The following is a 13,077-nucleotide window of genomic DNA, read 5'->3' as shown; positions in this document are numbered from 1 at the left end:
AACCGTTTGCCGATTACACACCAGGTAACCGTTAATATCGGAAACATATCGTTCACATATTACAACGTGAGTGTATTAGATTTTAGTACAGTAACGTCGTATAGTACGCGCGCACGTATGAATATATGGATACGGGAACATTTGTTTCGATTCGTGCAAAATGTTACACCGAATTTGCTGGACACGTTCGCGCAAGTTCTACACAGGGATCATTACAGCGCGTTAAAATTGCCATAAGTTTGTTCTGCTACGTGGTTCCGTACCAGCAAATACAGCTGTACTCGCAGTAAGTCGAGAACCGAACACAACTGATAATTAAAATAAGAAAACACTCGGTAGCTTAATATCGGTAGTATAATATAGCTTAGACTTTATCGAAATTTTAATAGCTGAATATAATGCATCTATAGTGTGACGTAAAAATGTTTAGACACTTGAATCTTTGGTAATAATATTATGTGTGTTATGCAAAAGATTTTCTGTTACATACGACATGATACACCTATCATGATTACATTGATAAGTTGGAGGGAAATATAGAAATAACGAAATAAATAAAAATATGCAGAAAATATTCATAACAACATTGCACTTCGTAACAGTTACAAAATTATCTACATACATATAGTCGATAATAGTATTAACGATATTTCCCAAAGTCTCGTACGATACACGTTACGTATTCGTAAAAATTTTGTGTGGTAAGTATCCAGATACAGTGATACTCTTTATAACTGTGCTAATTATGTACATAACGAGAGAAAGAATTCTCGTGCAGAATTGTACTTGGTACCATTGGATCGTAACTGCTATCCCATCGTCCAAGCAACCTTATTTTTAACGATTAAATCAACTGTTCCTGCCCTCAAGTAAAAAATTTCAAAAATATCACTTGCTTCCCATTCATCTAAACTTTTCTTTTGTTTCTTTCGTTTCTTCTTTACTTTGCCTCTTTTAATTTACCTCTTCCTTTACTTTCCACGTTTTTATCACCATTCTCGCCCTTCCTTTTTAAGGCCGTTTAAGTACCTTCTTTCTCCGTATTCTCAACAAAACGCAGCACGCCTGGAAAATCCCATTGACGATGGAAGAGTGCTTCGAATTTCGATAGGATTTGTTTCGTGGAGACGCGCCATTATGCGACACGAAACCGTGAAAAATTACCACCGTGCTCGTCGATACATAAACTTAGATCGTTCTAGAAGTTTTCTTTACTGTTTCACGTCGATGACGAATTTGAAATTTTCGTGCCACTCGCGATCTCAATTATTTCGATTATGCTGTCTGTTGATAGTTTCGTGCAAATTAAAAATGCCACTTAATTGGATTTATCTCTACGACTTGACAGATGCCTGATACGTAATACTTTAATAATTCAATTACTTTATCATAAGTGAGATTTTACGTTTTTGTTAGAATAAAGGATTGCATTATCTACAAACGTGCAATTTATTCATATTTCATTCTTCGAGGCATTAGAAATACACTGTGATATATTTTTAATGAAGCAAAACCGTAACTGGAAACTACTTAACCGCTAACAATTTAACATATTATTTAACTTTAGGTTTAGGATATCTTTCGATCCTTCTTTTACTAGCTACTAGCTATCTTAATTATTTCTTCGTGTGTCGTAGTCCTTTGTTATTTCTGCGGCCGAAACTAACGGCATTTGAACCCACGTTTCCTACATTTTTCCTTGTTTTGACAAATATCACATTCTTCTGAAGTTTGGCAGCAACTTACTGGAACACCCTGTACGTGAACACACATACAATTGCCCTGGATATATCGAACCCTTATGCATAATGCATTAAGGGATGACGGGAAGTATGGATATATTACTCGCCAGAGGCCAATGTTATTCTCCCTGGCGTCTCACTGGCTAATGTTGATAAGGAAGAGCAACGTGGTCCCGACGAATATGTGGGACAAAGACAAGAGACGTTCATTAAGGCGAACCCTATGCTTTCTCTCTCTCTCTTTCTCTCTCTCTGTTTGTCTGTGTTATTCTTGTCGCCCTAGTCCGTGGAAAAAGGGCGTTTCCTGAAATCCCGTGAAATCGCGTTACAATTCCGTGCGAAGAAAGCTCGCCGATTATTCGCGGTCGAAGAATACCATCGAAATACGCAGTTCTGGTAATTTCTTACGACACGGTTTTTAATCTTCGTCGCGTCCCGATGGTTGTCACGTGCGACGAAACAATGACGGAGAAAGGGAACGTTCTACCGTTAAGGGAAAGGAAACTTTGTGTCCCGCGATTTCTGCGGAAAACGTTGCTCGTATTCTACGGCGTATATTTTTTAGACGATTCAGAGGATGATTGGAAAATTGGAAATTCGAGTATTGACGTCCATATCACGGCCATTCCATAAGCCGGGTCGCTTTTTCCAGCTGAAATGTCGATGTACAGTGCTACTGCTGCTGTTTAATCTTTCTGTGTACTTCTCTAACTGTTAAACGAAGTTCTGTCTCAATTACAGCTCCTAGCCCTTTGATATCAAACGTTTTCTGTCGATTGGATCTTGATTTATCGGAAAGGTGGAAAATCACGTTCGACATTTTTGTTACGCTTAAAACATGTACTGAATACACGTCACTGGTATCTTTAACGACATCTGTAGCTGCATTACTCTTTTTCCTTTTACCTTAATTCAATCCAATGCTGAAAATGAATTTCATTGATACTCGTTCTTCGATCTTTTTAAACGTTGAAAATATCCTTCTAATTGATTCGAATGCGTGTTTTAGATACGTACTCGTTGAAAGAGGATATCTGTTCCTCGGATCTGAAGGTTCGAAAGATGATTCTTTTTCTGCTAGTTCAGCAACGACGCGACGATCTGGCCGAGCGAAAAATGTAGATTAAAGTATTTTCTAGAAACAGAAAAGAAATTTTCTTTTAGTATATCCATATTGTCCGTGTTTCTTTCAGCCACCACGCGTCTTGAAAATATCTGGTGATATGTTTAAGAAGAACGCATTAATGCGAAATGTCTTATGAAACTCGGGAAAAGGGGAACTGAAGTGGTTGATATGCTGGAAGAAGCACTTGGGGAGAATGATACGAAGCCAGCAACCATTTACAAATCGGTGAAAAGGTCTCCAGAAGGAAGAGAAGATGCGAAAGATGATGCTCGTGAGGGTCGACCTTTTACCTCGCACACCGATGAGAACATTGAACGTGTTCATAATCTTGTATTATCAAATCGGCGAATCCCTGTCCGGATGATCGTTGAAGAACTGCCAAGTATTATCAGTTTAGGAAGTGCGCACTTAATTCTAATTTTCTTTTCTTCTTTCAAAAATGCGAGCATTTAGTGCTAGGATTGTGCCACGGTTTGCTCAGATGTAATTCTATGAACTTTTTGAACAGAGTATAATTGAAAAATATAGGAGCAAGGTTTTGTACAAGATACGTCGTTCATATAAAATTCGATAAAAAGCAAAGCTTATGAGATAATCCTACAGATTGCTAAAATATATATATATATATACAGCTGCTACAAAAAATATTTGCACGTCATTGCATTTATCGTTTACGGAGTAACGTAATTAATTCGGTCCGAGGAACCGATTAAGAATCGTGCGAATGAATCTGGCAAGTTAGACTTTGGTTGGTCGAAAGTTTGCATATCGATCCGTAGGGAATTTCAAAGGCGCAACCTTCGTCGTATTTTTCGAGGCATGAATTCTGACCATGCAATTTTCGGCCGACAAGGGCAAAAACCCATCGAGACGGCTGTTCCAATAGGGAAAACGCTACGAAACATATTTTTGGTTGGTTCGTTATCAATGGACGGGTCTATTCGCTGTACCTTTTATATTTTTGTGACGGCCGACTCCGAGGAATTGTGGCTTTTTTTCGGGGGTAACGTTTCGAATGCGACTTCGGCTGTGATTAAAATTTCGCGTATTTTTAAACGGCTTGCTCTTAATGAAAACATTCACCCTCCTTTTTCCGCGATTGCACCACACGATCTCATGGCACGCATTCTTCTCTTCGTTACGCTGTAATTTTCGGTTTCGCTCTCGAAATCGTCTATTTGATCGTGGCTTTTAACTTTTGGATCTGCGGCTTCGAATGCATCCCTCGCGAAACGTTCAGGAATTCTAAACATCCTCCACTTTTCTCACATAATCAACGATGATACAACAGAGTTTTAAGTGTTGCAAATGCACCGAGACTGTGATTATCATCTTCAGAAAATGAAACTATCTGATCGTAGCATAATATATCATTAAATGTCATTTAACGCGCATTTAACAAGTTGTTTCATTTATTTAAAAATCATAAAACCACTTGAAAATTATGACTCTGATATATATGCTGTGTTTCGTTATTTTAAAGTCAACGATACCGACGTTAAACCAATTTGTAAGTTATTCGTCGTTCCACCACGCCTCGCATATTATTATTCGTTTTTATTGAAGAAGCTAATGTTTCTACTAAGAAAGATCTAATACAGTTAATATCTATAGTTAAATAATAAATCCATAGTACCATGAATTGGCAGAAAAATTCATTCATAAATTATAATTGAACTTTTTCGAAAACGACCTAATACTTATGAACAGACTGTATGTATCCCTTTTTATACCTAAACGCCAATAACTGAAATTGATATTGATAGGAAAGTTCCTTTAAAAATTGTAATTAAAGTTTTTCATAAGCCTCGCTTTTTTATTCAAATCTTGTTTTTAATCTACCAAGACAATAAGCATTGAATTGGTAACTAAGTGATTGCGGATTTTATCATTAGGTGATAATGGCAAAATCCGCAATCACTTAGTTGCCAACCCAATAAATCCTGTATGGAACGTTCGACACATAGGCCCTTGTCCAATAGCACGTACCTGTATTTAATTATTTTCGTTCGTGACATACACAATATTCCTGATAATATTTCTCAGTGATAATCCCTTTTACACCTGAACGCTGATAGCTGAAAAACAGTTATCCGAGAAACCCGAAACACAAGCTAAAATACCGCAAGATAGATGGGAAGAGAACCGAACTACGGAAACAGAGCATCGCTTCCCTTGGTCGAAGCCAGACGAATTTTCACGAATAGAACGAGGCTCGATTTCAAAGCCATTAGGAGCCGTGCAAAAGTACGAGCCACGGGGTTACAGCTTCATCATTGATCTTCTCACAGTGGCTGAGAAGAGGGGTTCATCCTCTGGCTGGCCACAACTCATCGTTAACACCTAACACGAATTCGTCCCCTAGCCGTTTATTCGCCCGTCTCCCTATCCTTTTGCATGTACATATACGAATCGTGCTGGAAACGAAATGGGAGGCGAAAGGGTTTCTATAGTGACCGCGCACGCTGATAGGTTTTAAAGGTAACACGTGTGTCCAAGTCGATTCTCAATGCTGGCTCGCTCAACCTGGCGTATGTCGCCAGGACTATGTTCTTGCATAGAATTTTGATTAACTTGGGGTGTTTGATCCGAACTGGCAAAGATAAAATCACTTCGATGATAAGTTTCACTCTTTATCGATAGCGATACTGATCTCGATATGGAGATTCGTGGTAGCTACAGTGAAGACATTTATACATTTACAGAAAGTTTCTATGAATTATGTACTATTGTGTATTATTACGTATTGTTATGTATTATAATATCACGTGTGCTATACAAATATATAGGTATCGATACAATCACTAGTTGCACGTATAGAACGTTTTGAGGTTTCATTAGGTCATTGGAATTCATTGGAATTGCAGCCACGGAGGTTTCTGTAGATTATCCAACTATAAAGAATTAAAAAATTATGAAATAAAGATGTGCGTGAGTGATATAATTTCTGAGATCTCTTTAACGTTAAAAGACACATATATTTGAAGAAAATATCAGAAAATTGTTATCGATATCCATGATCTTTCGTTTCGGTGTCGTGTTAAACATCTTCTTCAAACATTAGATATTTCTTTTTTTGTTTACCACGCGTAGAGAACAAGATCGAAATCTGAACATTTGAGAACCGCAGCAGGATTAACATATACAATTTGCGAAAGACGATTACCGTTACAACACACGCGTTTACAGGAACAGTGGCCTAACACGATTAATCTCTACAATTCGCTCTCGTTAGTCGCCTAACAGCTATGTTTGTTGAAGTCAACTGCCGCACGTGCGGTAACGCGAACTGCACGAATGGTTAAACTCCGTCGTATAGCTGTCGCATTATCTAATAATACGAATCTACGACGGATTGTAAAGTAGGCGGGCTCAAGTCAACGATACAAATGGTGCAAACCGAGCAGCAATAAAGACGGACACGGTTATTAAAGGGGATTCGCATTGTCAGTTGCGGCGAACGTAAATCTTGCGCGAGCTGCGAAATTGCGAGAGTAAGCCGCAGATCGGAATGGCTAGGTAACTATTGATCAAAGGAATCCTTCGTGAAATATGTCGTAGGACGGTATCCTGCTGAGGCACAGTGAGCATGTTACGTCGAAGGGGATGTAACGTTGATTTGTGAAATAATTTCATGGTATTAAGTATCAGATCTGCGTTGCTATCCGTAAATGTCCGGAAGCTGTTCTCTAGATTTGTATAATGGCAGATACTACTAAGATAGCTTACCAGAGAAATGTTTTAATTTAGATTAAATCTTAATTTGATTAACACGTTCGGGGTGGTAGGACGACGAAAAATATCGAAGAAAATTCTGTTCCATGGTTTTCCTTCAAACGTGCCTAGAGAAATAATGTTAATTAATGATATTGTAACAAACATTAAGAAAAAGTAATTTCGTTAAAGGACTCTCCCTGCTTCTCGATATATGTTTGTATCGACTTCCGAATATGTTGAATAATTTTTTTATTGAATTTTAATTTCCAGTCTTCTATTTTTATGATTTTCACTTTTATTGAGTTTCGTATTTTTCGAAACTATTATCGAGGATCGCAAAAGCGCACGGAAAGGATTCGAAACTGTGTTCGTGGCTTTCCCAGTTGCCCACATTATAATATTATACAAGGATGATATTCGTTTCTGATTCTCACGGAACTTTCGTCCAAGTGCGGATCCGTGGTGTATATTAACAAAGATAAGGCTGAGGAACGTCAAATCTGAAGTTAAAGTCAAAGTTGGTCGACGAGGAAAATGTCGAGTGAAACTCGAGCCAGAGACAAGATTGAAGTTTCAACTCCCGACTAAGGAGTTCAAGCGGGGTAAGCGAAATAGAGCTACTATTTCATAGGTGAAACCGTGTGCGGACCTTGTACCGAGACTGTTAACAACCATCAAAGAAACCCGGTTCCTGAATAATGAACGAGCTGCCGTTTGATTAAGCGGTTACCATGAAACTAGATTGGCTAGTTTTTCTTCTTAATATGCACTGACATAGAACACACATAATGCGTTCATAAGAAAATTCTCTGATAATTATTGCAACGAGCCACTGTATATTTTTTCAAATTCACCGATTTCAAATTTGACCAATATGATCATCGTGATCTGACGTCTTAACAAATATCTTGTAACTTCTATACACATTTTCAAATTCGTTTCAAATTTTCTTTCTATTGGAATCGCTACAATCGGGTATCTCCGCGGTGCCGATGAAATTTCAAAAAATTACTCGAAATACGCATAACCCACTCGTAAAACAGATTCTGTGATAGCTGTTGAAACAATCGATATATAATTATCGTCATTTCGTATCTTGCCTAATCAAAATACGATATGTCCTGCTTCGTGTGTTGTCCATGACACTTCCACGAGAAGAAAAAGGAAGTCTGAAGTGAAAGGTGACCGGGAAACGATAGCAAAGTTGCTGGATTTAGGCAATACTTCTTCAGATCGGTCACCGTCGTACGAACCGCTGTCGAATTCGATGTCAAGATTGTTCAACAGTTTATGAGGCCCCATAACGCTCTCATCCGGCCGGCCGCTCGTTCGATCGTTGTCGATTCGTTCCTTTTACTATTTTCGTGGACGATCGTCCGCAGCTGTCGCCGCGAGCCGGCGTGTCAACGTAAAACGTAGCGTTGTGCGAATGGCCCCTCGACTAGGAACCGATTCGTCGATTCAGCAAGCGGCTGCTGGGTGGCGTGCCATCGACACGTCGTCAACGCCTCGAAACATGTAATAAATCCGACCCAGGCAGTGTAATTCGACAGGGAACAATGCGAAAGAAAAGTTGAATCTGTGCTTGCGAGGTCCGCCGAGATCGGTACCCTTTTCTTGATGTTCGAGAACGTATCATACTATACGTACAATTTATAGTTCTCCGAAACGAATGGTGCAGTCTGTTACAATCTGAAAACTTGTAGGCTATCAATGGGTGAAACTTCGCCCCATGAAAATGTTGTTTTAATCTTAGAGGAGGCAACCACTCTCTAAAGTAACTTTATGAGCATATATTGACACTGTCAGTAACGACGACGTTATTATTAAATTGATCGATTCTGCCATATTCTGTATTACAAAACGTAATAGAAAAAAGTTAGCTCGCGGTTGTATCTCACTCGTGATACCTTGAGTGTAAGATTCTCTAAGATTGCAAGAGAGGATTTCTAATTTGTCTTTAAGGCGTTAATTTCTACGATGTTTGCCTTTCGCGATGAAAAAAATTGAAAACTTTTTACCTAAAAAGTGATAAGATTGTTAAACATAAAAAAAATAATAGCGCCGCTTAAGAACTACTCCGCCTACCCGGAAACATGCATCGACTGCGCATTGAACGTGTTGTTATGCTACAGAGTTACAATTGTTAGAAGTTTTTAATTTTTCAAGAGTCGAGTATGCATCATTCCTTCTCGTGTCCAAACAACGCGCTTGATCGTGCGTCATTCGGGTTAGGTTAAGCGTCACGAAACGATCGATTCGAACATTACGTATCTCGTTGTCCGGTGGTTCATCGGGTCCTGTTCGATGAATAGCGAGATGCGGCTGCAAGATAAATCAGACGGTAAGATGATTCGTAACGTCCGTGGCCGCTGAAACGGAATCGCCACGCGGTGTAGTCGCGAGTGACGAGCCACAAGCTGATTATCTCCTCGCTTCGCTTAAGATTGATACCCGTCGTCGTCCGTTGCCACGTTCTCTGCACCCGGCAAAACTGCACACGCTCGCCAAAAGCGCATTAGCTGGAATAGCAGAATCAGGGGGATAGATCGGTTGGCGAGTCACTGGCCGATCAGTCGATTGCACTCGCGAAATTCAGTTCCGGCCGCGCGACTGCAACCCCCTAGCATAGAACTTCCGCATGTGTTGCGAATTAACGTGGCCACTCTTGCAAACCGATCCTGAGCTATGCACGATCAATAATTTCATTTGGACCGACTCGTGCGTTCGTTCGTTAACACAATCGAACTGTTTCCACTTTCTTTTCGTATTCTAATTTTTCTTGTTCCATATTACAATACTTCACTAGGTTGTGCCTTTCCTTTTTCCCTTACCGAATTTTATCTTCAATTTGACGTCACTCGAGGAACATCTTGTACTTGCAGTTTCTTAGACTTATAACTTTTTGATTTTAATCGAAATTCTATTTATTAAATGCCTTCGTAAGTAGCAAAAATAGAAATATAAAGTAACAAAAATAGAATTGAAACTTAACAAAAATAGAGTTCGCTCAAATTAATAGTAAAACAGAATCTCTCCCTCTTTTCAACGTGGCTAAAACCTAGTGCAGTATTAGCATCGCGTTTGATCTAACTGCGAGTGATGTTAAAAACCATCGAGTTGTTCAGATCCACAGTGCAGTTGTCGTATGTCCATTATATCACGCCTTGTATAGATAATCTTCCTTTACGTGACTTACACGATGATTCTGGTAACAACATTCAGGATCATTTACTCTAGTTTTCTTCTTCTTCGTACTTATATACCGGAGTGTACCATAAAAAAATACATATTTATTTTTTGAAAATAAAAGAAACGATTATACGTACGATACTTGATGAAATGGAAATCATCTTAACGCAAGAACGTGTTTCTTTACGATACTTTAAATGAATACGTTACATACTTACGTGAAACATAATAAACATGAAATATTATAAATATATAACGTTACAAAAGGCATATAAATTACAAGAAATATCGACAGTAAAAAATTTCATTCGGTTCGACTGATAGCGTAGTTTGTAACGTTTATTCTTCGAAAAATTCAATTGGATACCTTGATCGTAGTAAATTATTTTATATTCAATAAGAAATATCAATCCGTCGGTGTAAACGGTATAAATAGCTCATTGCAAACAGGATGCAACATTATCGAGGATCGGACGTTACGATACGAGCGCTCGGAATGTTTCTAAACGTCTATTAATTAAAGCATAAATCAGGATTTTATCGGGCGACGTGATCGTTATTTAATAGAACAAACGATCCATGCATCGTCTCCGGTACACATAGTCGATTGCACATTTTGTTTCGCAGCAGGATCTACGCGGCTTTACGATGCACGACTTCCGGCGCGTTGTTTTGGAAAAAATCGGATTTGCTGGTTAATCCAGTGTGCACGAAAACGAATTATCGTGTTACTACCGATGCCATACGAACGAACGGGTTGTTTCTCTATTGTAAGAGATTTGATGAACGGTGTTTAACTTATGAAACGACAAAGAGGATAGCAGAATTATTTAAAACACGTAATACTTGCATCTGCGCGTCGAAAATAAGAAATATACGAAGGATGACAATTGGAATATTCTGTTCATAAATTGATAATCCTTTGTTTATTTCTACGTTCATCTTGAAATTTCTTTCAAATTTTATCGATTTAATCGTGACAGCGGTATCTCATTGTGGTAACAATGAAATTTCAACAATAAACGGATTTTATTCGGAGATTTTGTGATGGAACCAGCCGTTTGTCTATTTATTTTGTTTTGGTGAGATAACGAATTCTTAACAATTAGACAACCGTTGTCACGCGACTTCATTTTTGTTTTTAATTTAATCGGCGCTTAAACGCGATACAAATGATTCCTTTTACTTGTGCTTTTTGCAAGGTTTACCGAAATAACAAGTCGAGCTCAAACAATTCGCAAAATAATATTTCGTTGAATAGAATTTTGTTAGTTGAAATAGAAGAAGCTTAAAATGTTTCGAAACGACGAAGAAATATACTTTTTTTTTTCAAATAAAAGTAATAATATCGATAGTAATAACGACAATGACGAAATTCCTCGCGATGAATCGAATAATTAGAAAATGATTATAATTCGAGAAACTAGTAAAACCAGGGAATTCGTACATCGAGACACGTACCTGTAATTACGAAAATCGATTTTTCGACAATTTCAAATGGAAATATCTGCTTAACGTGACAAGTCGGTGCGCGAAAAAGCAGCAGCGAACTTATCGAAGGAAATTCACGCACAGGATCGCACGTTCCCTATCTCCCGTTCAAACAACTGGAAAATTTCCCTGCGTCAGGTACGGCCATCCAGACCGCGTTTACGTTGAAAAACGGTGTGGAAGCTGTTTTATGTATTCCACCGTTGTTGGCCGACATATCGTGCGCCACTGACGTGTGCTCCGGGAAAAACAAATTCCCGAATAAACAACGTTATTTACGATCCTCGTTGGCATCCCTTTCGAGGCGAAAGGGATAAAATCGGTGGAGATCGAGGAAAAGAAGCGAAAAATCCTGACGAGAATCCGAACAAGTTACCGTGCAGTGATCGACTTGGTATTTATTTTTCGATACGAGCGCGCTGTCACGAATGTTGGCTATGTGTATAATTGTTGGCATAATCGTTGAAGGAAAACAGAATGTCCAGCTAAATGTTTTATAAATCACGCATCAGCCTTACCGTCAATAGGCATTTTGCATGATTTGCAGTACTTGTTCTACTATCATTCACTCGATTCGTTCATTCATTCCACCTACGCAATTGAGTCTCTTTTCCACTTGCGACTAGCCGCACGTGTGACTACAGCACATAGATACATATTCCATGTATTCTACGGTGGACTTTGTAGTCGCACGGAAAAGTGGGAAAAGGACCTTGTTCTTCCTTCGTATTGTATTCTCCTGACTTTCACCAGTGTCGCAGCGAAAACGCACTGAACATTTATCCAGCAGATGCGATCTACGTACTCTGCTTGCCAGTAGTGTTGCAGTAGAAACGTCAACTCGATAAATGTATACGCTCACTACCTGTATAAGCTATAAACAAAAGACACAAGGATTAGGTTTGCGTTGGATATATGTTACAGTAAGAGCTGAAAGCGTAATAAATGTATATACTGACTAGTAAGTGTACATTTCCTACGCTTTAAGCTTTTACTGTAACAGTGGTAACACAGTGTTTTACCATCGCGTTTCGGTGCTTGTTGATTCTGGTCCAATGTCTTTCCTTTGATTGAAGAAGTATCGAAGCTCGAGGAGTTTGTTCGACCGATGACATCTTTAGGGTGTTTTCTTATATCGTCGTTCCTCGCGTACCACGGTGCATCGATCATTATTCTCGATAATTTCGATCGTGCATTTTTAATTCTCTTCCGGTTGCTTTTTGTAACTGTACCTCGTATGGCCATATTGATTTAATCATTGTTACAAATATTTCTCTTTTATTGATAATCTCGGATTTCTATTTCCAACTGATCGACCAATGCAGTTGTTTCATGGCCGATGCTATTTTCTTTCTTATGCGTTTTATACGAAGATCCCGCGTTAAACTTTTATCTAGCACAACTTCCAAGGATCTCGTTTCCATTGTCTGTGATACGATTGTTTGGTTTATATATACCGCCTTTTGTTCTTGGCGATCTAACGCGAAGAAAATATTTGTACCTTTCTGTGGGTTCAGTGTAATTCTCTTTCGTACCGTCCATGAATGGCCTAGTTAAATGGAATCACCTAAATATCTACCGTATCTATTGTCGCATGAAAAAGCTACTTAGGACAAAGTTATACTATTTTTCAGGAGACGCGTGAAAAGGTCTCCTTTCACGTAAAAGGAACGAGGATCACGTTCAGAGGATAAGGGGAATGGGAGGAATTTTTTCTCAAGTACTTCTTTTTAATCAGATTTCAGGCTCGTTGCTGTATTTTTAAACGTAATTTTATATTCTTTCATTTACTAATTGGTACGTTCTTTT

General features: G+C 38.7%; 1 protein-coding gene across 1 annotated transcript in view; it reads left to right on the top strand.

The window, feature by feature from the left end:
- Window positions 1-13,077, top strand: part of LOC117208097 (E3 ubiquitin-protein ligase MIB1-like) — a 159,764-nt gene that overhangs the window by 69,193 nt on the left and 77,494 nt on the right. The gene's annotated exons all lie outside the window — the stretch shown is intronic.

This window comes from Bombus bifarius, unplaced genomic scaffold (genome assembly GCF_011952205.1).
Source record: "Bombus bifarius isolate JDL3187 unplaced genomic scaffold, Bbif_JDL3187 scf7180000008056, whole genome shotgun sequence".
NCBI classification, from domain to species: Eukaryota; Metazoa; Arthropoda; class Insecta; order Hymenoptera; family Apidae; genus Bombus; species Bombus bifarius.
This window is presented reverse-complemented; position numbering and strand designations above follow the sequence as displayed.